Source organism: Stegostoma tigrinum, unplaced genomic scaffold, assembly GCF_030684315.1.
Source record: "Stegostoma tigrinum isolate sSteTig4 unplaced genomic scaffold, sSteTig4.hap1 scaffold_256, whole genome shotgun sequence".
In the NCBI taxonomy this organism is placed as follows: domain Eukaryota; kingdom Metazoa; phylum Chordata; class Chondrichthyes; order Orectolobiformes; family Stegostomatidae; genus Stegostoma; species Stegostoma tigrinum.
This window is the reverse complement of record NW_026728189.1, coordinates 154490-180024: the sequence shown is the minus strand read 5'-3', so window position 1 is coordinate 180024 and position 25535 is coordinate 154490. Positions and strand designations below refer to the sequence as shown.

Genomic DNA, 25535 nt, shown 5'->3' with positions numbered 1-25535 from the left:
TTGTCTTGTTTGTGTCTTGTTAACATTGCATTCAGTTGAGGGAACCCATCTCCCCCATTCATAACTTTATTTACTCCCATTGTACATCTGCTTCTCTTTCAACACAATTAAAAGCCGATTTGTATTTTGCACGGCACCCCAACACCCTCTGTTTTCTGTTAGCCCTCCTCCACCTCTCGTAAGGTATTAAAAAGGCCATTTCCCGAACCTGTTCAGTTCTGAAAAAGGGTCTTGCTGGACTTAAAGCCTTAACCCTGTTTCTCTGTCTCCACCGATGCATCTCGACCTGCTGAATTTCTCCAGAAATGAATCAGCACTGACTGAATTTTCAACAAAACAAAGAACCATGCATGCTGGAAATCTGAAAAATGAAAAATTGCTGCAGAAACTGGAAGCTTTGAAAAGGCATCACTGGGTCCAACAGCTTAACTTTGCTTTCACTCTACAGACACTGCCAGACCTGCTGAGTTTCTTCAGCAAATTGTGTTTTTGAATAAATCCCAAAAACGTGTGTCAAAGTTGCTCAAATACCCTTTCCAACATGGATCACCAAACACTGAGAAGTGAGTGACAGTGCAAGGTGAAAAAATTACTTGGTTCTGAAACTACATAACTCTAGCCTCACTGACAGTACAGAGCTCTTAATCATGGTCAGGGAGAGAAACATTCACTTTAAAAACCTTCCGACAGTGTGGAAACAAGCCCACCAGCCTAACAAATCCACACCGACTCTCACAGCATGCCATCCAGACCCAGCCCCCTATTACTCACCTAATCCACACAATGGGCACTTTAGCATGGGCAATTCACCGAGCCTGCACAGCTTAGGTCTGTGGGTGGAAAGTGGACCACCTGGAGGACACCCACGCAAACATGGAAGAACATGCAAACTCCACACAGTCGCCTGAGGGTAGAATTGAGCCGACATCACAGGGGCTGTGAGGCAGCAGTGTTAACCACTGAGCCACTGTGCCACCCAAAGATGTTCCTACTGGAAAGGGAAAGGTTCAGATGAATATGTTAAAGGGTTTTGAGCAACGTGACAAATTGGAGATGTGACACCATGGAGAGACTGTCAGTAGAATGAGAATATTAAAATGTAAGTGTTACCACATCAGAAAATAGAGTAGGTCACTGCGTACAAGGGCAATGGGGACTCAGTCTGAACTGGGGAACATTACATTGCACTTATTGCAGCTCAAAACTGGGCATCCATGTGGTGATGGAAACCACAGCAGCAGCAGCAGAAGCAGAATTGTATTCCACCAGAATCTGTGACTCTTTGTCCCGGATAATCCCTCAGTCTATGATTCCCATGAAGCTGATCAATGGTTCAGTGACGAGTGCAGGCAAACATGCCGGGGTCAGAACCATGCGTACCTGAAACTGATGCCAACCCATTATAGCGACTGCATTCAACTGCTTGCATTACAAACAGCAGAACTAATGCATTACAGACAGGGTGGAAGGATTGCAACTATTCTGCTACAACCAGTCATGAATGGTGATGGGGGCAGCAGGAACTGCCGATGCTAGAATTTGAGATAACAAGCTGTGAAGTTGGATGAACACAGCAGGCCAGGCAGCATCAGAGGAGCAGGAAAGCTGATGTTTCAGGTCTGGACCCTTCTTCAGAAAAAAAGTAGGGGAACAGAGCTCTGAAATAGAGAGAGGGGGAGGCAGTGATAGAAGGTAGATAGTGGAGCAGATAGGTGGAGAGAGGATGGACAGGTCAAGGAGTTGGGGATAAAGCCAGTAAAGGTGAGGTAGGTAGGGAGATTTGACGGGGGTTGGTCAGTGAGGAGGGAGGGGCGAGTAGTGGGAGGGAAGACGGACAGGTCGAGGAGGCAGGAATGAGACTAGTAGAGGTGAGGTTAGTGTAGGTGGGAAGTGGGGCTGGAGGTTGGTCAGTGAGGGGGGAGTGTAGGTGCTCCACAAAGCAGTCTCCAAGCATTCGAGATAACACGGTGTGAAGCTGGATGAACACAGCAGGCCAAGCAGATTCAGGGGAGCAGGAAATTTTGACGTTTCAGATCGGGACCCTTATTCAAAAATGGGTGAGAGGAAGGGGATTCTGAAATAAATAGGGAGACAGGGAGGCGGATAGAAGGTGGACAAAGGAGAAGATAGGGTGAAAGGAGACAGACAGGTCAAAGAGTTGGGGTTCAAACCAGTGAAGGTGACTGTAGGTGTGGAGTTAAGGGGAGATAGGTCAGTCCAGGGAGGATGGATAGGTTGGGAGGGTGTTGCGTGAGGATAGTGGATAGGGGATGGGGGTGGGGCTTGAGAAGGGAGGAATGGTTAGGGAGGCAGGGACTAGCTGGGCTGGTTTTGGCATGTGGTCGAGGGAAGGGAGATTTTGAAGCTTGTGAAATCCACATTGATACCCTTGGGCTGCAGGGTTCCCAAGCGAAATATGAGATGCAGTTCCTGCATCTTTCGGGTGGCATCATTGTGGCAATGCAGGAGGCCCAGGATGGACATGCCATCCGAGGAGTTGGGGGGGTTGGAAATTGAAATGGTTCGCAATTGGGAGGTGTAGTTGTTTGTTGCGAACAGAGGATAGGTGTTCCACAAAGCGGTCCCCAAGCCTCCGTATAGTTTCCTCAATGTAGAGGAGGCCACAACGGGAACAGCGGATACAGTGTATAACATTGACAGATGTGCAGGTGAACATCTGTTTGATGTGAAAAGTCTTCCTCGGGCCTGGGATGCGGGTGAAGGGGGAGATATAGGGGCAGGCATGGCACTTGCTTCGGTTGCAGGGAAACATGCCCGGGGTGGTGGGGCTGGAGGGGAGTGTGGAGCGGACAAGGGAGTCACAGAGAGAGCGGTCCTTCCGGAAAGCAGATAAGGGCAGGAACGGAAAAATGTCTTTGGTGGTGGGGTCGGATTGCAGATGGCAGAAATGTCAGACGAAGATGCGTTGGATTTGGAGGTTGGTCATGTGGTATGTAAGGATAATGGGTATTCAATTTTGGTTATTATTGCGAATAGGGGGTGTGAGGGATGAGTTGCGGGAAATGCGGGAGACATGGTCGAGGGTATTTTTGATCACTGTGGAGGGGAAGTGGCGGTTTTTGAAAAAAGAGGACATCTGGGATGTTTGGGAGTATCATAGGCCGAGACATCTTTGTCAAAGATCATCAGTCTCCTTCGCTTTGTGCAGAACATCTTCAGTTTCACCAACCTGACCTTACAATTAATATCCCTCAGTTCCTGAATCATTCTGATCAATCTCCTTTCAATCACTCCACAGACCCTCACTTCCTTGGTGCACACCACCTGTTTGTGCAGACCCGAATGCTCTGTGTTCAAGTGGGTGATGTTATCACACACGGGCAATTGCTCAGTGACATCACCCTGAATCCTGGGCATTTCATGAACTGTGGGTTTCCTCTGATCCCAGTGGCTCTGATATCTTTTGAGCTGCAGACTCCAGCATTTGATTTTAAAGTTGAAGACAATGAAATTATTTCATTATTTTCAACCAGTAATGTACACATTTTGTATCAGAGATAATAGGAACTGCAGATGCTGGAGAATCCGAGATAACAAAGTGTGGAGCTGGATGAACACAGAAGGCGAAGCAACATCTTAGGAGCACAAAAGCTGACGTTTCGGGCTTGGACCCTTCATCAGAAAAGCGGAATGGGGAGAGGGTTCTGATATAAATAGGGAGTGAGGGAGAGGCGGATTAAAGATGGATTGAGGAGAAGATAGCTGGAGAGGCAAAGGTGGCAGAAAAACTGCTCAATGTCCTAACGTGACTGTCATTCGTGGATGTGTGGGTGAATGAGGACAAAGGTGAGCCCCTTACTGAGGACTAACCGTTTGACCTCAGTCAGTGGGAGGTCTGGGGGATGGTGAAAATTCGGCAGGGCTCAGCGTGGCTGTCTCCTCTGGGGCTGCTGGCTGTGGAGGCTGTGGGCTGTTTGGCCTGCTGTATTCATCCAGCTCCACATTTTGTTATCTCATGTACACATTTTGCTTCACATACTGTTCCCAGTCATCTGACTCTGGTGTTGGTGTGATGTAAATCATGTCCCACTAACATGAGGATTTTGCAGAGGTGACAAAGAAGGTTGGTGAAGACAGAGCGGGTAAAAATTGTTTGGATGCACTTTGGAAAGGTGTTTGAAAAGGTTCCTCATGGTAGACTGGTTAGATCACATGGAATCCAGTGGAAGCTAATGGTTTGGATCCAAGACTGGCTTGAAGGCAGGAGGCACAGAGTGATGGCGGAGTATTATATTTCAGACTGGAGACCTGTGACCTGTGGTGTGTCACAAGAATCAGTGCTGGGACACTGCTTAGCCATAACTTTATATAAATGATTTAGATGGAAGCATAGGAGGGGTGGTTAGTAAGTTTGCCGATGGCCCCAAAATTCATGTTGTTGTGGATAGTGAAGAATGTTATCTCAGAGTACAACGGGACCTTGATCAGATGGGCCTATGAGTGACAGATAGAGTTCAGATAAATGTGATGTGATGCGATTTGGTAAGGCAAACTAGGGCAGGACTTACAAGTTAATGGTAAGGCCTTGGGGAGTGTCACCAAACAGAGACATTGGGGTGCAGATGCAAAATTCCTTGAAAGCGGAGCCACAGTTAGACAGGGTGGTGAAGAAGGCATTTGGCACGCTTGCTTTTATTGATCAATGTATTGAGTATCGGAGTTTGGACGTTATAATGCAGGTGTACAGAACATTGCCACTTTTCGAATACTGCATTCAGTTATAATATCCCTGCTACAGGAAAATTGTTTAACTGAAAGGTTTCAGGAAAAAAAACATTTACAAGAGTGGTGCTTGGATTGAATAGTTTGAGCGACAGGAAGAGGCGGCTGAATAGGCCGGAGCTGATTCCCTGTAACGTCATAGGCTGAGGCGTGACCTTACAGAGGTTTATAAAATCATGAGGGGCTTGGATGGGGTGAATTGTCAATATCTTTTTCTCAAGGAAAGGAATCCAAACCTGAGAGCATGGTTTAAGTTGACAGGCGAAAGGTTTAAAAGGGACCTGAGGGACAGTTTTACATGTAGAGAATGCTGCATGTACGGAGGAGGTGGTACAATCCCAGCTCTTAAACAGCATCAGGATTGGTAAATGAATAGGAAGGGGACGGAGGGATAGGGGCCAAATGTTGGCAAATGGGACTAAAATAACTTAGGATATCTGGTTCGAATAGACAAGTTGCAGCAATCAGTCTGTTTCCATCCTTTATATCTCTGCAGCTCTTGGATCTTAATTTGCAATTCTAAATTACCAGATTGTAATTGGAATGTTTGGAGTCGAAGCCAAACCATTTGTGACTTTTCAAGGTACTGAACTTAATATCCAGCAGCATCACGCTGCTCATTTCCATGAAGGGCGGGGAGTGACGTTAGGGATGTTGGAGTGGTTTGGGGACCAGAGTTCATATATTCCAGGTCAGATGGATTAGTCTAAGAAATTCTGTTTGTAACTGTGACCCAGTACTTCCTGACAGGGATATTACTTGATCAGAATTAGAATTTGTTTCAAGTATTTGATTTGATTTGGGAAGAGGCAGGCATTTTTATGCATTGCTAACAGTTCAGTTTGCTTAGTGCACAGAATAGAATGGCATAAAAATCAGACCCTTTTAGCAACTGCAGGCACATTGACACTGCAGGCAGTTACACATTCCAAAGAAATAGACGGGGTGGGATGGATTTGGAGGGAGGGGATAGTGATTCGCCTTTTTTTTGTAACAAAGAGTCACATTTATCAAGGGAGGGGGACCCACCATCTTCAGCGAGTGGTTCCTGCCGGCTGTGCACTGCCTGAGAGGGCGCTGGAAGCAGAATTATTCATGGCCCTCAGGAGAGAGTTGAATGATGAGATTTACAGGGCATCGGGAGGGACTGGTGAAGTTACCCATACAGAAAGCTGATGCAGAGAGTGACAGGCTGAAGCACCTTCCTCTGTGCTGGGACATTCTCTGAGCGTGCCGTTCTCTGCCGATTGTTGCTGCAATCTCACTGACCCGCTGCTAGTCATGGAGCTGGTTGATGAGGCTTGTTGGTGACGTCAGCTCTGCCCTACCTCATCTGATTGGTACATTTTCGATGATCTACATTCACTACGAAGATGTTTTCTAGAAAAGTGATGAAAAAGCACTGGTGCAATCTGACTTCTTTGCCCTGGTTAAGAAACCCAGGAGTTTGGGAACAACAGTAAAAACTGTCAGCAGTGATTTACAAGTCTTTGCACACAGTCAGGCTGGTGGAAAATAGGATCAAGTGTTTATTATACCAAGTGTTCACAGTTGGTGGCTATCTCATGTGTGGAAACATGGCCTTGCTTTTAGTGGTTTTGGTGTGAAGACAACACCACAGAAAAAGCATTTGTCCCTATCAGCTTTAATATCTGATATGTCCTTTGCCTAAGGACCCTATATTAAACTGATTTTTGGAGCAGGGAGTTGGAATACGAGCTTTCTCCATGCATTATTGTGGTATTGCAGTGTTCCCAGGAATGATGAAGTCTTATTAAACCAATTTTAAAAGCAGACTGATCAAAACTTGAAAAATCCTAGGTCCAAACACCTTGTTATCTCAGATTCTCCAGCATTTGAAGTTCCTACTATCCTCGATATGCTGGGATATGCTCAATGCTCTGGAACCATAATCATGGAATTCCTACAGTGTGGAAACAGGCCCTTCAGCCCAACAAGTCCACACCAAACCTCACAGCATCCCAGCCAGATCTATAACCCTCCTAATGTACCCCTCCCTGAATACAACAGGCAATTTAGCACAGCCAGTCCACCTAACCTGCACATCTTTGGACTGTGGGAGTAAACTCACACAGAAATGGGGAGAATGTGCAAACTCTACACAGGCAGTCGCCCAAGGCTGGAATCGAACCCGGGTCCGAGTGCTGTGAGGCAGCAGTGCAAACCACTGAGCCACCGTACCACTGAAATGCTTTCTCTCAGTACTTTCACCCAACTTTCTCTAAATATGCTTGTTCCAAGGTAAACGTTAATCTCTCCTTTTCTGCATGGTCAGCACTTACTCTGAATATTATTGCCTCATCCCTGGTACATGCTGCACCTTCCCACCAACACCATCCCTGAATATTCACACATGGCATCAGAAGTAAAAGAAAATCACCTGCCAACACTACCTCATTACAAATAGCATTTCACAAAAAAATGCTATCGAAGTATTCACTAATTTTGAATTTGATGATGATGACTTGGATGTATTGAATGAGAGATTTTGGGAACACTGTGAGCCAGGAAAGGATATGGTGTATACAACGCACATTTTTCATTTGAGTGCAAAAGCAACCAATCAAACAGATGTGCACGTGGCTGCTTTATTTTTCGCAAGTCGAGGCCTATGAGTTTAATCAGATTACTGACTCACTGATGTGGGACACAACTGTGAATGACCAAGTCAGTGGCATATTACGCCAAAAGCCATTTCTCACATTAGCCAGACCAATAGATATTTGCGGATCTAGCAAAATGAGCCAGAGTGAAATAAAAATGCGACATCAAGATGCCCAAAAAGTACATTGTTGCTGTCAGAACTCTACATGCTTTTCAGCACCTGAGGCATGTTCTGCTCAGGGCCTGGCACAATGTCTCTGCCTTTCCCTGGCATTTTTGCACTTTGATGTCTCAACTAGAACCTAATGTCCCACAGTGCTCCTGTCTTGCCTGGTTGCTTATCACAGGCATAAGTCAGGCAGCTTAGCATCGTTATTACCAGCAGTCAGTCAAGGGCTGGTCAGCAGCTGTGGCAACTAATGCATTTTTTTCAACCAAATGGTCACGTCTACAAGTCTCAGGGAAACAGTTCTCAGTCAGGGCAAGGGAGACAGGATTCAGTCAGGGGATCCTGACACAGCATGTCCAAGGAATCATTTGATATCAGCCCAGGGACTTTGACAGTGTCAGTCAGCCATTGGGGCAATCAGGATCAGGGAATCTGTATCACTACAGTACAGAGAGGTGGCCACACTCACTAATTACATTCTCAAAATGCTGCAATAGACTTGTTGAGCCTGAATTATGTTCATCAATCCAAGCTGACCCTGTCCATTCCTGCCATTGGAGGTCAGTTTGATGAAATGCTCAAGGTTTTTGGGAGTTTGGGAGGTTCAAGTCCATAGCTCCCTGAAACAGCAGCACAAGTAGATAAGATGGTGAAGAATTTCGCTTTCATGGTAAACAGCATCAGGATATGGTCAACGTGGATGTCTGGTTCCTAAGTGGCATGTCAGAGCATGCACTATTTGTACGAGAATTACTATGGTTTCAACCACGAAATGGCCACAACTTGATCAAAAGAGAAAGTGACCAACAAGCAGTTTGAACCATCAGCTGTCAAATAAATTAAGACAGAGTTAAACGTATTGGCAGGAGTTTTTTTTACATTTTTTTAAAAAAAATTCATTCATGGGATGATCACATCACTGGATAAGAATGGCAGTTTCCTTCCCTAAAGGCCGTTGGTGAACAGATGGGTTTTTTCCAACAAAGACAATGGATTCACAGTCATCATCAAATTCTTATTTCCAGATGGATTCACACCTAGGTCCCCAGAACAGTATCTCAGCCTCTAGGGAAGTGACGGACAGAAGACTAAATAGAAAATATGTACTAGAAATCATACAATGTCTTGGTTTATGTTTCCATCATGAGATCCATCACTGCTATGGACACCAGGTAAAGAGCTGAAGAGACTGCAATGCCCCCAGGCAGAGTCACAGCGGTCACCAGGTTTCATAGCCGACTGGGAAAATGCAATCAGGGATTATAGGACATGACTCAGCCCAATCCTATGTTTGGATTTAAAACTTTCCTTTGATTTTTATCCACAAAATGAAAGATTACATTGTTTCCAATAAACAAATGTCTGTGGAGAGCAACAGAATCCGTCATTGTAAAGGTGTGCAGACCTGTCTAACAAATAAAGGGCCATCGAGATCATCACAGAATTCCTACAGTGTGGAAGATGGCCATTCAGTCAATATCAACCCTGCAAAGAGCATCCCACCCAGTCTCACACCCTACCCACCCTATGCCTGCATTTTGCACACAAGATACTATGGGCAATTTAGCATAGTCAATCTACATAATTTGCACAGTTTTGGACTGTGGGAGGAAACCAGAGCATCTGGAGGAAACTCACGCAGACAGTGTCTGGGTAAGACACTGTTTGTCAGGTCAGTGCGGACATGATGGGCTAAATGGTCTGCTCCCACACTGGAGGGATTCTATGATCTCCAGCAACAAGCCCAAAACACATGGTTTTTGAATCTACTATAACAATGTGTGGAGCTGGATGAACACAACAGGTCAAGCAGCATCTCAGGAGCACAAAAGCTGACGTTTCAGGCCTTGACCCTTCTCTAGGCCCGAAAAGTCAGCTTTTGTGCTCCTGAGATGCTGCTTGGCCTGCTGTGTTCATCCAGCTCCACACTTCGTTGTCTTGGATTCTCCAGCATCTGCAGTTCCCATTATCACTGATACTATTTTTGATTCTACTGTTAGCTATATTCAAACCAATCAACTTATTCAGAAATTTGCTGGCAGTTAACCAGTCCTGATGAACCAGCAAGTCCCTTTTCACATATCGTGCAGGTGGATAGTCTTTAGTCAGTGCGAATGTGTCGACGTGTTGTGACAACGTGACTATTTCCAAGCTCTACCTTACACAACTGTTAGTGTGACATTTTATTCACAATACCAGCACCTTTAATTGAGCAGGGGTCGGTAACATCTGTACAAACAGCCCAAAACCATGGTTCATTTGATAGTGAGAGTGACAGCAAAGTTCTTCAACTGTGGTTGTCTGTGAACTCGCTGGTGTGTTAACAGTTTGGATGACAATGAATCCCTTCCCACACTCAGAGCTCATGAAAGGTCTCTCCCCAGAGTGAACTCGCTGGTGTATCAGCGGGGAATTCGAATCAGCAAAGCCTTTCCCTCATGCAGAACAGGCCAATGGTCTCTCTCCAGTGTGACTCTGGTGGTCAGTTTCTAGCTGGGATGGATGAAGAAATTCCTTCCTGCAATCTGCACATTTCCACACTGTCTCCCAGTGTCACTGCACTGGTGTTCGGACATTTCAGATGAATCTTCACAGACTCTTCAACACACACACCATGTGCATTTCTCCCCAATGTGAGTGCTGCGTTTTCCTTCAATGTTCAAAACCCTGAGATAATTGGGTTGTGATAAACAAAGTGACCGTCAGACCTGGATGTGGACCTGTTAAAATTCTCCAACTGCAGACTATACTTTCAAACAGAAAGTTAAGTGTAGCGAGTAAGAAACCAGAAGGACACAGATTGTGAAACTGAGAAATTCTCTGGGCATGTGTGGAGCGATACTTGGGGAAAATGCTGGATCACCATTAGAACAAATTCATTCATAAATATCCTCCAGGTAAGGGATCCAGTCAGTGTTTGCATAAAACTACCAAAAGAGAGGTGGGGGAAGCCAGCGAGGAAGGACAGTCATTGTATAGATCTGTAACTCAGTCTTTCAGAGGGATCGAAAGGTTAAGAATAGTGCAGAAGTAAAATTGTGGGAATCTGAAATGAAAACAAAAAATGCTTCATCAGCATTGTACAGCACAAAACAATCCCTTTGGTCCCAGTTGTCCATGCTGACTAGATATCCCAAATTAATCTAATCCCATTTGCAAGCATTTGACCTATACTCTGCGACACCCTTCCTATTCACATACAACATTTAAAAGGTATCTGGATGGGTAACTGTACCAGCTTCCACCAGTTCCTCTGGCAGCTCATTCTACACAGGCACCACCCACTTTCCCTTTTTAAAAAAAACAAATTCGCTGGAAAAGCTCAGCAGGCCTGTAGCATCTGTTAAGGAGGAAAAAAAGTTAACATTTCAGGACCGGTGACCCTTCCTCAGAACCCGAAACTCTTCTCTCCTCCACAGATGCTGCCAAACCTGCTAGGCTTTTCCAGCAAATTTGTTTTTTTTTAGATTTCAGGCATCTGCAGTTCTTTTGGTTCCCTTTTAAGACTTTCCCTCTCGGCTAAAGCCAATGTTATTAGTTCTAGTCTCCCCTAACCTGGGAAAACAATCTTGGCCATTCACCCTACGCCCACCATAATTTTAACAACCTCTATAAGGTCACCCCTCAGCCTTCAATGCTCCAGGGAAAATAGACCCAGCATATTCAACTTCTCCCTACAGCTCAAAATTCCACCTCTTGCAACATCCTTGTAAATCTTTTCTGCACCCTGCCAAGTTCAACAGCATCATTCCTATAGCAGGGAGACCAGAACTGAACACAGTATTCCAAAAGCAGCATAATCAATGCCTTGTTCAGCCTATAACATTGACCTCCCAACTCCTACGCTCAATGCACTGACCAATAAATGCAAGCAGAGCAAATATCATCTTCACTACCTTCTGTACCTGCAATCCACCTTCAAGGAACTGTGCACATGCACCCCAAGGAGTCCCTGTTGCATAACAGTCCCCAGGGCCTCATCATTAACTGTTTAAGTCCTGCGCTGATTTGCATTACCATAATGCAATTGCTCACATTTATCTGAACTAAAAACTTATTTCTATCACTCCTTGGCACATCAACCCATGTGATTATGTTCCCATTGTGCTTGGGAAGTAAACGCCTTTGCTGTCTACTACAACAACAATTTTAGTGTCATCTGCAAACTTACTAACCATTCCTCCAATATTCATTCCGCATGATTTGCATCAATGATTAAAAAAAAGCAGTGGACCCAGCACCGATCCTTGCAGCACACTGCTGTTCATAGTCATCTAGACTGAATCCACTCTCCCCCAGCTGACCATGATCTTGTCTCCTACCTTCAAGCCAATTTTGTTTCAAATAGCTAACTCTCCCTGGGTTCCATTTGATCTAATCTTGCTAACCAATCTGTCATGTGGAGCTTTGGTGAATGCCTTGCTGAAGTCCATAATAGACAATGTCCACTGCTTTGAGTTTTTTGAAGAAGTGACGAAGAAGGCAATCAAGTTAATGAGACAAGATTTCCTACTCACAAAGCCATGTTGACTATCCCTAATCAGTCTTTGCTTCTCTAAACACATGCAAATCCTGTCCCTCAGAATCCCCACCAGCAACTTACCCACCACTGACATCAGGCTCAACGGTCGATGGTCCCGTGGCTTTTCCTTAAAGAATGACACCACATTAGCCACCCGGCCTTCTGGCACTTCACTAGTGTCAGTGATACAAATACCTCAGCAAGGGGCCAGCAATTGCTTCCCCAGCTTCTCCCAGAGTTTGTGGGTAACACCTGATCAGGTGCCAGGAACCTATCCACCTTTATGCATTTTAAGACATCTAGCACCTAGATCTCTGTAATATAGACACTTCTCACGACTCACTATTTATGTTTCCAAGCTCTCTCACTTCCATATCCTTCTCTGCAGTAAATACTAATGCGAAATACTCATTCACTATCTCAGCCTGCAGTTCCACACAGACAGCCTCGTTGATCTTTAAAGGGGCCCTATTTTCTCCCTAGTTGCTTTTTTGTCCCAAATGAAGTTTCAGAATCTCTTGGGATTCCCCTTAACTTGATTTGCCAAAGATAGCTCATGTCTCCTTTTTGCCGTCCTGATTTCTCGAGTATAATCCTACTGCCCTTGTACTTCGAGGGATTGACCTAATTCCTGCTGTCAATACCCGACATGTGCTGCCGCCTTTTTCTTGACCACAGCCTCAATTTCTCCAGTCAGCCAGTATCCCCTACATTTACCAGCCTTGCCCTTCACATGAACAGGAACATATTGTGTCTGGGCTCTCCTTATTTTAGTTTTGAAGACCTCCCACTTTCCAAGCATTCCTTGACCTGCATATTACCTCTCTGGATCATCTTTTGCAAGTTCTTGCCCAACAATGTCAAAGTTGGCCTTACTCCAATTTAGAATTTTGAAATGTATATTAAATAAATAAGTTTTATTTTAAACTGATCACATCTGCCTGCATCTGGCATATACTCCTCTAAACCTCTCTTGTCTATGTCCTAATTCAAATGTCTTTTAAACAACGTGGCTGTACCTGTATCTGCCACTTCCTCTGAAAGTTTGTTCCACACATGGAAAACTCCATAAAAATAAAAGTTTCCCTCATGTCTTTTTAAATATGTCTTTCTCCTCTCACCTTACACACATGTCCGCTTGTCTTGAAATCAGCCAACCTTGTGAATAAACCCTTGCTATTTGCATAATCTGTGCCCTCATGATTTTATGAACCTCCAAGGCCACTCGTTAACCCATTATGCTGCAGTGAGAAAAGTGCCAGCTTTGGCCGTCTATTTGATAATCAAGCCCTCCATTCCTGGCAACATCCCAGCAAGTCTATTCTGAACTGTCTCCAGTTTAATAATAATGTCCTTCCTGTAACAGGGCGACCAGAGCTGCACACAATACCTCAAATGAAGCCAAAACAATGTCCTGTACAACCTCAACATAACATCCCAACTCTGAGACTCTAAGGTCTGAGCAATGAAAGGAAGTGAGCTAAACAACTTATTAATCACTCTGTCTACTTGTCTACATAAACTTCAAAGAATTATGCACTTGAATCTCAGCATTTCTCTGTTCCACAACACTACCCTGGGTGCAACCATCAATTGTGCAAGTCCTACCCGGTTCATTTTACCAAAATACAATGTCTCACATTTATTCAAATTGAACTTCATCCTCCACTCCTCAACCCATTGACATAATTGATCAAGATCTTGCTGTCATCTTCGATAACCTTCACTGACCACTATACCAACATTTCATACCACTAATTCTAGTATCATCTGCAAACTTACTAATCTTGTCCCTTAAATTCTCATCCAAATCATTAATATAAATGAGAAACAAAAGTGGACCCTGTGCCAAATGCTGTGGAACATGCTGGTCACAGAACTCCACTCTGAAAAATCCTCCAGCACCACCGTCTCTCCTCCAACTGAGCCAATTCCGCTTCCAATTAGCGAGCTCTTCCTGAATCACATGTGATCTAACTTTACGTATCAGTCTACCATGTGGAATCGTGTCAAAGGCTTCACTCTCACTCTGGAGGTGCTGCAAAACTGAAACAATTCCCCCACCATTTGCCCATCATTCCTTGAAAAGTTAAATCCAAACTCTTTTTTGAGAATAACTGCTAAATCTGCATCCAGCTGCCATTCAGACTGTTCCAGATCCTGGGAACTTGCTGAGTCAAACACTCTTCACATTTTCACTCTGCATTTTTTGCCAATTATCTGAATGTTGTACTCCACGGTTACCAAACATTGCTACAATGGAGAATTACCTGAGCTTTTGTTCACTCTCTCCAAACCAGAGACCCATCAATTTTAATTGACTTATGGGATGTGGCCTTTGCTGCACAGGCTAATATTGATTTCCACTTTTATTCAATTTGGAGAAAGTGGTACTTTCTATTACTGCTGCACTCCATCTGCTGTAAGTACACCACTGTGCTGTTATGATAATAATCCACCCTGGAGCCTCACTACCCTCCCTACTGCAGGAATCATACCTCAGACCTCACTACCCTCCAGATCATGCCCTCAAGCCTCACTACCTGCATTGTTGCAGGCATCATTCTCGAGTCTCAACACCCTTCACATCTGTGGAATCCCTCTCCAGCCTCATGACCTGCCTATCGTTGGAATCCCCCTCCAGCCTCAACTCACACCATCTATCTAGATTCCTCCAGTCTCACAGACCACCTTATCTGTCATCTCCTCCAGCCCACAAACTTCTTTAGCTCTATAATTGTCTTTACCGTCACAAACTCCCTCTGTCTGGTCTCCTCCAGCCTCACAATCTTCCCCATTTCTGTAATCTCCTCCAAGCTCACTTTTCTCTATTTTTGTAGTCTTCTCCAGTCTCAGAACCCTTCCTGTCTCTCATATCATCCAGCCTCACAGATCAGTGATACAAGAACGATATTTCTTTCCTCTAATACAATCCTTATTTTTATTCATCCACATGATGGCAGCACTTTCAATTTCCTGGGCTTCAGGCCCCAGAATTGAAGTCAACCGCTTTCCCTCTATACCTCACTTTACTCCCGAAAACACTGACCAATCATGAGTCATTTAGTCTAATATCTCATTTTCTGAAATAACTTGAAATATTGCTGGGCATCTTCCTATGTGAAGAGTCTCGGAGGTCTACAGCACAGAAAAAGGCTTTGTGGCCCATACAGCCTGGGCTGGTTAAAAACCACACCCTAACTATTCTAATCTAATTTTCCAGCACTTGGCCCATACACTTGTCTGTGTTGGCATCACAAGTGTGCATCTAAATATGCCTTAAACGCTATGAGGATCTCTGTGCCTACCACCCTCACAGAGAGTGAGGCTCAGTGCCATTGTCACAGCATGATGACATCACAGACAGGAACAGAGACGAGCTGAGTCTGTGCAAACCAAAGATCCCCCACACACCGTGAAGGACGGGAGGGTCCCTGATAGGGGGCAGAGGAGATTTAACAGAATGGTTTGTACGAAGAGGGTTTTTAGTTGCATGGATAGGGTTTTTTTTAAAGTTATAATTTCATGTGACTTAGGTATTGCTGGTACATATTGAGAATATCCATCGACAATAGATGGACTCTCATTCTCAACCTCTCCCCTTGCCTGGGGTGTGGTAATCTTCAGGTTAAACTAGCCCTATGGTCAGGTAGGATAATGGTGACTTCACCTTAGGCACAGTGATGCCACTTTGCCTCAGTGGTGTAGAGGGGAATGTTGAATGTGGTGGATGGGACACCACTCCGACACTGCTTCATCTGGAGGATGTTAACTTCCTTTAATATTGTTGGGGCTGTACTCATGCAGGTAAGTGGAAATGAAAAGTGGATGAGTGCCTCACACACAAGAAGCAAACTGTCATTGGGTAATCAGGTGCTTGGGGAAACGGAGATTGATCTCCTTGTAACAAAGGATTTTGAGGGGACCTTTGATAGGAGGTGTTTACAAAAGATAAACATTAGAATGGTAAAACGTACACAACTGGCCATAAAAAAGGACTACAGGACATATATTGAAAGTTGTAGGAAAGATCTATTGAGAGAATGGAGTAATAAGAGAGAAATTTTACATGGCAAATGGGAATGAGCAGGAACACAATACTCACACACAATGCGAATATCCAGGTCCTGATGAATTGAGTAATTCTGTCAGAGTTTGGTGTTACAATTATTGAGCTTCCTACCTGAAAGTCCACTTGTAATATCCTGTAACACAAATTCATAAAATCCATCACTGTCAGAGTAGAAATCCACAACATCCCCTCCTCCTGGCCGAGGGTAACTGTGCATTGTTCCTGCTGCACATTATTCCTTGTGGGAGTCAGCAGCTGATTTGAGGGATTTCTATTTGGGTTTCTCGGAATTTCCACATTGGGGCTTCATGTCACTGAACAGAACAACAGGTGTTTGACACAAGGCAAAGAATGGCCAAGATTTAGTGCGATGCAGGCAGCAGGATTTGCTTCCTTTTCTTTCCTTCTGTGCTGCTGCACTGCCACAATGAGACATCAGCTTTTCCGGCCCAATGCAACTTGATGAACAAGTTGTCTCGATTCTGAGAAATGGGCAGTAAGCTTCTCCCAGTCATTTGAAAAAACGCCCCTTAAAAAGGCAGCAATTACATATGTGTCATGTTGCCCAGTGCTCCCAACAAAAAGATGAGAAGAATGAGGGAGGATCTCATAAAAAGGGATAACAGTCAAGTTCCATGAGGGTTAGAGTTTATGGAGAGATATTGATAAATGGGCGACAAGTCGGCAAATGGAGTATAATTTGGGAAAATGAGAAGTTGCTATTTTTTGAGGAGATGACCGAAGAACAGTGTTATTTAAAAATGTAAAAACTGTGGAAAACTGCAACACAAAAGGGATTCAGGAATAATTGTGCAGGAAGCATGAAGCGAGCACACAGTTGCAACAGGTAATCGGGAAGGGTCATGGGATGTTATCCTTATGTCAAGGTGTTTGCAGTAGAAGAGTTTGGAATACATGTCTTAGGACAAATATACAACTTGCTGGCAAGACCACATCTGGAAGAATGTGAGCAGCTTTTTTGGTCCACTTATTCGAGCAAGTATATCACTTCACTGGAGGCATTTCAAAGAAGTTGAACTAAGATGATCATTGGTTTGGAGGGATTATGTTTTAAGCTAAGACTAAACAGGTCTGGAATATACTAACTAGATTTTTTTGAAGAATGAGAGATGTTCTAATTAAAAATAGAGGATTCTCAAGGGAGTTGACAGGATAAATGCTGAGGAAATATTTCTCATCGTGGGAGCAGATTCTTGATAAGGCAGAGGAGAGGGTTCTCTTTTGGAATTGTCAAGCTTAAGGCAACACAGACATGGGTAAGGGGTTTCAGTCGCGAATGAGCTGGAGTGAGGTGGAGAGAAGGAGCATTTTAGAGATTGAAATTTCTGGCATTTGTGATTGAAATGTACGGTAAGATGTTCATCTTGAGACCAGATATGAGAGCATTATTGAGAAGGGTGCAGTTCAGCCTCAGACAGTTCCCAATGAGAGGGATGGATTCAGTACAATAGTAAGGAAAAATAATTTGTAATAATAACTGAAGGCAATGTGTTTTACTATCACAAAGTGTTATTGGAGGAAATTTCAGCTAATCAAGTAGTGGAAGCATGAAAAGCAGTTTTATAATTGAGTAACAGTGGAGCAAAGTGATGGAGACGAGTTAGATCTGAACATTGTAGAATACATGTGAAAGTTAACACAGTGCTTGTCGAAGATCTCACCTCCTGGAAGTATGTTGGTGAGAAACAGCATGGGCCAAGGATAGATCCTTGAGGGACATTTACTACATGGATTTCAGACAGGAAAGAGAGATGGAGTGGGATTTTCCAATGACGGTGAGGTCGAACATTGGTTTTAAACAGAATGGGTGAGAAGGACATAACCAGAAAAGAGAAACAGACAGAACAAGTAACAATATCTGTGAATTGGCATGGGGGAAGAGGCAGGGAGGAGGAGGAGGAGAAATAAGAGTTGGAATATTTGTAGTTTAGTGAGAATAGGGCAAAGGGTTAAGATGAGCTCTGATAAGGCTTGACATGAAACTGGACAAAGATGCAAGTTTAAGCCTAAAACGAGGAGCAACATGCTAGGCAATTTGGTTTGGTGGGCTTGTGGAAGAGAGGGAAGCAGCAGAGGCAGCTGATTGGATTGTCTCAATCTTAGTGACATAGAAACTGCATGTGTCTCCTTCACTTGCTGTTGGAGCGGAGGATGGAGGAGACAGGATGATGGACAGTGTTTTGCAAAGAAACAATGCCTGTGTTAGTGATATTTAAAAATGAGTGAACAAACCTGATGACTAACTTTTATCCAGAATGTTAAAATGTACAACAGAAGTCCAGGTTCAAATCCTATCTCAGCAGATGGTGGAATTTGAATTCAATTAAAAAAACTGGAAGAATCAACTGGTTGCCATGGCAACAATTGCTGATGACAGAGTGAAAAAAAAATCTAATGTCCTTTGGGGAAAGAAATTTGCCAACCTCAGCAAGCCACTCAGTTGCAAATCACTGCAAAGTTTCAACAAAGGAATGAAGCTGGGTGGCCCATTTGGCATCTACCAGGGAACTAGGAAAGACAACTGCAGAATCAGCCCTATCGGCCCCCCAAACTCCTGCTTAATAATATCTGGGGGCTAGTGGCAAAATTTGGAGAGCTGCTTCAAAGACGAGTCAAGGAACAGTGTCAGACTCATGGAAACATACCTGGCAAACAATGACACACACCACTATCATTGTCCTTAGTGAAGCCCTGTCCCAGCAGACGTGACAGCACAGTGCTATTCTGACCAGATTATTTGACCTGGGAGTACTCAACTTTGACTCTGACGCCTGGAAGTCTCACGGCTCCTGCTGATTACCATGTACCATCCTCCCTTGGTTGATAAATCAGCAGTAGTATTATCGCTAGATTATTAATCCAGAGACCCAGGTAACATTCTGGGGACCTGGGTTCGCATCCTGCCATGGCAGATGGTGAAACATGAATTAAATAATGATCTGGAACTAAGATTCTCATGATGACCATGAAACCATTGCCAATTATCAGGAAAGACCCATCTGGTTCACTTATGCCCTTTCCGGAAATGTGCCATCCTTACCTGGTCTGGATGACATGTGACTCCAAACCCATAGTGATGTGCTTGACTCTTAACTGCCTTCCAGGTTATAAACGCTGGTCCAGCCAGCGATTTCCACATCCCAAGAGGGAATTTTAAGAAACAAAAAACTCCATCATGTTGAACAGCACTTAGAGAAAGCACTGCGAGTGTGAATAGCACTAAATGGACTCAATGTCCACATCAGGAGTAGTTTGCAGGAGGATTACCAATCAGGCTGGTCGGGTCCTGAAGGACAAAGCTGCTTGGCTGGGACTGCAGCAGGTGCTGACGCACCAAAACGGGGAAAATATAGCTGATCTCATCATCACCAATTTCCCAGCTGCAGAGGCATCTGTCCATGACAGGAATGTTAACAGCAACCACCGCACAGTCCTGTGGAGACAAAGCCTCATCTTAAACTTGATAATACCCCCCATTGCGTTGGGTGGCACTAACTTCGGCTAAAAGGGACAGACTTGGAACAGACACAGGAGCTCAAAACCAGATATCTATGAGGCTTTGAGAGAGACTGCAACAGTAGCAGACCTTCTCCAGCACAATCTGTAACCTCATGGCCCAGCATATCCTACAGACAGCCATTGCCATTGATCCAGGGGACCAACACTGGTTGAACGGAGAGTATTGGAGGGCACGCCAAGGGCAGCACCAGGCATACCTAAAAAATAAGGTGCCAACCTGGTAAAACCACCAAACAGGACTATCTGCATGCCAAATAGCATAAGCAGCAAGAGTTAGAGCTAAGCCACCCCATAACCAATAGATCAGATGCAAGCTCTGCAGTTCTGCCACACCCAGTCGTGAACGGTGATGGACAATTAAACAACTCACTGGAGGAAGAATGCCAAAAATCCCCATCTTTACCCGACACAGGACCCCAACCTATCCATGCAAAAGACAAGTCTGCAGCAATCTTCAGCCAGAAGTGCCAACTGGATGATCCATCTCAGCCTTCTCCAGAGGTCCCCAACAGAGATGTGAGTTTTCATCCAATTTGATTCATTTCACATGATATTAAAGAAATGAATGAACAGTGCAAAGGTTATGGGCCCTGGCAACACTCTGACAATAGTAGCGATGACTAGTGCTCTAGAGCTTGCTAGCATCCAAGCCAAACTATTTCAGTTCTGCTACAGCGCTGGCATCTACTAACAATTTGGGAAACTGCCCAGGTCTGTTCAGCACAGAAACACTGAAAATTGAACCCGACCAATTTCCCCTCAAGCAATCTACTCTCTATCATCAGTAAAGTGATGGAAGGCGTCGTCGACAGCGGTCGTAAGCAGCACTTACTCAGCAGTAACCTGCTCAGTGACACCCAGCATGGGCCATGGTGGGCACTCGGTTCCTGATCTTATTACAGACTTGATCCGCAAATTCACAAACAGCTGAATTCCTGAGGTGAGGGGAGGGTAAACAGCAGAGCTCTGCACAAAAACCACTTACTTCCACTTCAGTGACAATGACTGACAGTGACACCTTAGTTTCAGCTCATCTGCTGAACCTCTCATCTATTCCTGTGTTACCTCTAGACTTAACTATCCAAACTCACTGCCAGTCGGCCTCCCACATTCAACATCCCTGCAACCTCAAGAATACCTAAAATTCTGCTGCACACAAGTTCATTTGTACCAAGACCTGTTCACCATCACTGCTGTGCTCCCTGACCCACAAAGGCTCCTATTTATAAGCAACAATTTAAAATTCTCACCAGTGATTTAATTCCTGGCTGTGATGAGCCCTATCTCCCTGCACCAAACAACCTTCAAGACTTGGATAACTCATTTAGTTCCAGACTCCAACAATGCGTTTAATCATCCCTTCACTATTGGAGGCTGTTTCTAAAGTTGCCAGAAAACGTGATCTGGAATTCCCCTGATAAACCTCTTAGGTTTGCTTTCCTTGAGAGAGTCAGGAAAACCTGTAGATTTGGTAACTTTTTGGTCACCTGACCTAATATGGCCTTACGTCAAAAGTTTGTTGATAATATTTTTGTGAAATTATAAAACATGATAAAAATACAAATAGTTTGTTGATTTGGACATACACCATTAGCTCTTCAGTAGCTCTTCAGTATCGCTAGATGAATGATCTGTAACTTCTCAAATGGAGCATTGTGAGAGCACCTTTATCATACAAACTGCAGTAGCACACGAAAGTTAAACATCACCTTCTCCACAGGTAACAGGGCTTTGGCAACGATCGCTGGTATCTGTGGAAGGAGAAACACACAGTAAATGTTGCAGAAGTGCAAAATGAATGACAGATAAAAACGCTGTAGAATTTGGTGGTCTGAAATGGAAGAAAAATACACTCTTTCTGGGAAAATATTTCCTGACTGTGAAAGATACCATTCAAAAATTAATCTGGTCAGAGAGCAGCACATGGTCAGGGGGTGGGCAGCAGAGGAAAATTTATTTACAAAAAAGGTACAAGGAAATTACAGTAAAATACTACAGAGATCAAATCTATCCATCAGTAGAGACTGAAGAGATTAGACACCGACAAAGGTGATCAGGGAGCACAGAAGTGAGCAAGAGCAGTGTGAGCTGCTATGATCCAACAGTCTGGGAAAAAAAATCCATAAGAAACAAACATTTCTCTTGGATAAGAGATAATAGGAACTGCAGATGCTGGAGAGTCCAAGATAACAAGGTGTGGAGCTGGATGAACACAGCAGGCCAAGGAGCATCTTAGGAGCAGGAAAGCTGACGTTTTGGGCCTGGACACTTCATCAGAAACGGGGGAGGGGAAGAGGATTCTGAACGAAATAGGGAGAGGGGGGAGACAGATCAAAGATGGAGAGAAAAGATATTTGGAGAGGAGACAGACAAGTTAAAGAGGCGGGCATGGAGCAGGTAAAGATGAGGAGAGGTGGGGAGGTAGGGAGGTGATAGGTCAGTCCAGGGAGGACAGACAGGTCAAGGGGGTGGGATGAAGTTAGTAAGCAGGAAATAGGGGTGCAGCTTGAGGTGGGAGGAGGCGATAGGAGAGAGGAAGAACAGGTTAGGGAGGCAGGGACAAGCTGGGCTAGTTTTGGGATGCAGTTGGGGGAGGGGAGATTTTGAGGCTTCTGAAATCCACATGGACACCATTGGGCTGCAGGGTTCCCAGGCAGAATATGTGTTGCTGTTCCTGCAACCCTTGGGTGGCATCATTGTGGCACTGCAGGTGGCCCAGGATGGACATGTCATCTGAGGAATGGGATGGGGAGTTGAAATGGTTCGCGACTGGGAGGTGCAGTTGTTTCTTGCGAACTGAGCGTAGGTGTTCTGCAAAGCGGTCCCCAAGTCTCCGCTTGGTTTCCCCAATGTAGAGGAGGCCACAACGGGTACAGGGGATGCAGTATACCACATTGGCAGATGTGCAGGTGAACATCTGCTCGATGTAGAAAGTCTTCTTGGGGCCTGGGATGGGGGGGGGGGGGGGGGGAAGAGAAGAGGGAGGAGGTGTGGAGGCAAGTGTAGCACTTCCTTTGGTTGCAGGGGAAGGTGCTGGGAGTAGTGGGGTTGGAGGGCAGCGTGCAGCGGACAAGGGAGTCACGGAGAGACTGGTCTCTCCGGAAGGCAAGCAAGGGTGGGGAGGGAAAAATGTCTTTGATGGTGAGGTCGGATTGCTGATGGCGGAAGTGTCAGAGGATGACGTGTTCGATCCGGAGATTGGTGGAGTGGTATGTGAGGATGAGGGGGATTCTTTTTCAGTTGTTATTGCAGGGACAGGGTGCGAGGGAGGAGTTGTAGAAAAATGCAGGAGACACGGTCAAGGGTGTTCTTGACCACTCTGGTGGGGAGGTGGGGAGTGGAGTTGAGGTCCTTGAAAAACAAGGGCATCATAGATGTACGGGAGTGGAATCCTGGGAGCAGATGCGGCAGAGGTGAAGCAATTGGGAATAGGAGATGGCATTTTTGCAGGACGGTGGGTGGGTGTGAGATGTTAATGTGATAACATCCCATTAATTTAAAGAAGTATAGAAATCAAAGTCTTTCATCTGCATTTGATTCCTATACAGAGACTTCGATTTATAGAAGTAAAGTCTTTTATCTACTCACATCGGTATGCAGACACTGCCCTGAAGCTTCCTGCCCAGCTAGGAATTCAGTGTAAAGCTTTTGTAACTCCTTATCTTCTCACACATCGGCATGCAGACACTGTCTTAAGTTTCCTGACTGAACTGAAATTAGAATCAATCTGTATCAAATAGGGTTAGGTGGGGAAATTTTGTAAAGGTGTGAAACCTCTAAAGCATGTAACTTCTGTCGCTGACTAAGGAGCCAGGGCACTGACTTTGTCCTAGCCAGACACACTGGCAACTTGAAATCACAATCTGTCCCGGACAACAACTCAAAATCACCTCCTGCCATGAGCAGCTACTTCACAAGCAATCGATACTATATCCTGGTCTTTTATGTTGTCGATGTAATAATTGCTTGGTATCCTGTTTTTGTCTGTTGTAGTAATTGTTTTATGTATCATGTCACTGGAGGTTGTGAAATCGTTTTCTGTATCATGTCTTTTGTAAAGTATAAAAAGCAGGGACTGTCCGGGGAGAACTCCTTGTGAGACTTTGCACTGTGTGCCGGGTTGAGTACAGTGATTCTTCACAGCTTGTACTTGCTTGGTAAGAAAATGATTGGTGTTTTTCTAAACAGGTCAGTGTCTTGTTATTGCAGCACGTCCGTGAGGGTCTCCGAAAACAAACTTGACAGGTGGGAGGAGGTGTATTCTAGGTAGCTGTGGGAGTCAGTGGGCTTGAAATATATATCGGTTTTGAGATTGTTCCCCAAGATGGAAATAGAGGACCAGGAAGGTGAGAGAGGTGGTTAGAGATGGTCCAGGTGAACTTAAGGTTGGGGTGGAAGGTGTTGGTGAAGTGGGCGAACTGTTCGAGCTCCTCATAGGAGCACGAGGCAGCGCCGATACAGTCATCCATGTACTGGAGGAAGAGGTACGGAAGAGGGATTGTTCCAACAAAGAGGCAGGCAAAGCTTGGGCCCACGCAGGTACCCATGGCCACCCCCTTTGTCTGTAGGCAGTGGGACGAGTTCACCGAAGCACATAATGGGGTCAGTGGAGGGGAACTGGTCAGACCTGCAGGACAGGAAATAGCGTAGGGCTTTGAGGCAATCTGTATGGGGTATGCAGGTGCTAATGTGGTATACTGCACCGCTGCACCCGTTCTGGCCTCCTCTATATCAGGGAAACCAAGCAGAGGCTTGGGGACCACTTTACAGAACACCTACACTCAGTTCGCAATAAACAATTGCTCATCCCCACCTCCCTAACCTGCTCTTCCTCTCACCTATCCCCTCCTCCCATCTCAAGCCACACCCCCATTTCCTACTTGCTAACCTCATCCCACCCCTTTGACTTGTTGGTCCTCCATAGACTGACCCATCCCCTCCCCACCTACACTCACCTTTACCTGCTCCATCCTCACCTCTTTAACTTGTCTGTCTCCTCTCCACTTGTCTCCCCCTCTCTCCCTGTTTATTTCAGAATCCCCTTCCCCTCCCCCATTTCTGAAGGGTGTGGGCCCGAATACGTCAGTTTTCCTGTTTCTCTGATGCTGCCTGTCCTGTTGTGTTCCTCCAGCTTCACCCCCGGCCCTTTTAAAGTTTCAAAGCTGTCGCGCATGCGCCCCGCGGATCACTGCCCCCAATAAAGATGGTGACGGTCACACGGGCCTATCGCCATCTGAGGCGTTGATTTGTTTTCTGCAAACGTGAGTCTGGGAGTTTCAAATGGGTGTGTTTTCCGACGTGCACTAACTGTTTGTAAAACTTCCAAACCCATACGAATATCACTTCCCTCCAGCTTTCTACCGTTTTGCTTTCTTTACTGTGGCCTGCTCTTACCTCAATTGCACAAATCTTGGTCTCAGCGAAGGATCTAGGCCCGAAACGTCAGCTTTCCTGCTGTGTACATCCAGCTGCACACCGTGTTATCTCGGATTCTCCAGCATCTGCAGTTCCGGTTATCTCAGCGACTCTGCACCGCACTCGTGGATGATCACGTGGTTTTCACTGATCCCGCCCTCCCTTCATTCCGATTGGGCGACATCCGTCCGGTCATGCACGGCACACCTGTGCTCCTATTGGTCGCGCACTGACATCAATCAGCCGGACTTCACTGTGAGCTGGAGCATGCGCAGTGCTTTGTGTTATTGTTGGAAGCAAATGAACGTCGTCGCAATGTTGCATTTTGAGACGAATGAGACTGAAAACTGGATCTGTCTTTTTACCTTCACAGATGCTGCCAGACCTGCTGAGCTTTTCCAGCAACTTTGTTTTTGTTCCTGATTGACAACATCCCAGTTCTTTTGTTA

The 25535-nt window shown here is 45.1% G+C and overlaps 1 long non-coding RNA gene and 1 other non-coding gene across 2 annotated transcripts; one reads left to right on the top strand and one right to left on the bottom strand.

Moving 5' to 3' along the window:
* The first annotated feature begins 6325 nt into the window (after window positions 1-6325).
* LOC132208038 (U2 spliceosomal RNA) lies at window positions 6326-6517 on the top strand. The gene has a single exon (XR_009444153.1). It is a non-coding gene; the product is annotated as a U2 spliceosomal RNA (small nuclear RNA).
* Window positions 6518-8827: 2310 nt separating this feature from the next.
* LOC132208036 (uncharacterized) lies at window positions 8828-25306 on the bottom strand. Its single transcript, XR_009444148.1, has 4 exons — window positions 25066-25306; window positions 21258-21422; window positions 16165-16264; window positions 8828-10583 (listed from the first exon to the last, which is right to left on the bottom strand). It is a non-coding gene; the product is annotated as an uncharacterized LOC132208036 (long non-coding RNA).
* Window positions 25307-25535: the final 229 nt, after the last annotated feature.